Here is a 1,953-nt window from a genome sequence, read left to right as displayed (position 1 = left end):
GAGCAGGGTCAGAACCCGGGGCAGAATGTCCAAGAGCGGGGTCAGAACCCAGGGCAGAATGTCCAAGAGCAGGGGCAGAATGTCCGAGAGTGGGGTCAGAACCCGGGGCAGAATGTCCAAGAGCGGGGTCAGAACCCGGGCAGAATGTCCAAGAGCGGGGTCAGAACCCGGGCAGAATGGCTAATCAGAACCTGGGGCAGAATGTCCAAGAGCGGGGTCAGAACCCTGGGCAGAATGTCCAAGAGCAGGGTCAGAACCTGGGGCAGAATGTCCAAGAGCAGGGTCAGAACCCGGGGCAGAATGTACAATAGCAGGGTCAGAACCCAGGGCAGAATGTCCAAGAGCGGGGTCAGAACCCAGGGCAGAATGTCCAAGAGCAGGGGCAGAATGTCCGAGAGTGGGGTCAGAACCCGGGGCAGAATGTCCAAGAGCGGGGTCAGAACCCGGGCATAATGCCCAAGAGCGGGGTCAGAACCCGGGCAGAATGGCTAAGAGGGGGACAGAACCCGGGGCAGAATGGCTAAGAGGGGGACACAACCCGGGGCAGAATGGCTAAGAGGGGGACACAACCCGGGGCAGAATGTCCATAGTGAGGATAGAACCTGAGGAACAATGTCAATATGGGGGCAGACGGGGCAACCAAAATTAAGATTGGGCTACTGCAACCCCCCCCCCACCCCTCCAACTGGAAAAAGGCTAAACTATGATACTTACATATACATGGGTGGCTCAATGTAGATATGAATAAGCCGGGACTCATTAATATGTAAATATTGTAGTTAATTTATATGCAAATTTGGCCCCTCCCCCTAAATCTGTAATCCAGCAAATATTGCATCTATGCTAATTCAGAAATCCTAATTTTAGGGTAATTGCTGGTCAGTGTTTATACCTCCGTTACATTGCTGGTCAGTGTATATACCTCCGTTACATGGCTGGTCTCTGTTACATTGCTGGTCAGTGTTTATACCTCCGTTACATTGCTGGTCAGTGTATATACCTCCGTTACATGGCTGGTCTCTGTTACATTGCTGGTCAGTGTTTATACCTCCGTTACATTGCTGGTCAGTGTATATACCTCCGTTACATTGCCGGTCAGTGGATATACCTCCGTTACATTGCTGGTCAGTGTATATACCTCTGTTACATGGCTGGTCAGTGTATATACCTCAGTTACATTGCTGGTCAGTGTATATACCTCCGTTACATTGCTGGTCAGTGTATATACCTCCGTTACATTGCTGGTCAGTGTATATACCTCCGTTACATTGCTGGTCAGTGTATATACCTCTGTTACATGCTGGTCAGTGTATATACCTCCGTTACATTGCTGGTCAGTGTATATACCTCTGTTACATGCTGGTCAGTGTATATACCTCCATTGCTGGTCAGTGTATATACCCCTGTTACATCCGCCCACAGAGGAAGAACAATGATCACAAGCTCTGCCCTCTAGTCTGTTATTCCAACTCCATCAGCATGACAGAGGGGTCTCCAGCCTTGTCCTCATCAGCACTGACACCTGTGTTACCGAGAGAATCACCGGCATGATGCCATCTGGTCCTCCTGTGGCAGGAAATGATCCGATCGTCTTAAGAACATTCCGGAGGAGATGCAGACTGAAGCGGCATCAATATTTGGGTCATTTTCAGAACTTTTGGCCCGGACTTACACTATAATAAGCTGCACTTAGAATTGTTCTCTGAAGTGGGGGAGGGGAGGGGTATGTCATCTTGGGGGTCGAAGTACCGTGTACCCCATTGCTGAACACCGACGCCATTCACAGTAGGTGCCCCGTGGTCAGAAGAAGCCGCCGACCTGAATAAATTGCCCGTCAGGCATCCGGGAAACCGAAAATGAGACACTTTGTTTCCACTGAAGGAGACTCGTTCCTGGTCAGTCTTCCTGCGTGGCGGGACCCTCCGGTGTTGCGGCATCCTCCTGCGTGGCGGG

This window comes from Nanorana parkeri, unplaced genomic scaffold (assembly GCF_000935625.1).
Source record: "Nanorana parkeri isolate BGI_ZX_2015 unplaced genomic scaffold, ASM93562v1 scaffold2801, whole genome shotgun sequence".
NCBI lineage: Eukaryota > Metazoa > Chordata > Amphibia > Anura > Dicroglossidae > Nanorana > Nanorana parkeri.
Note: the sequence above shows the minus strand (reverse complement) of the source record.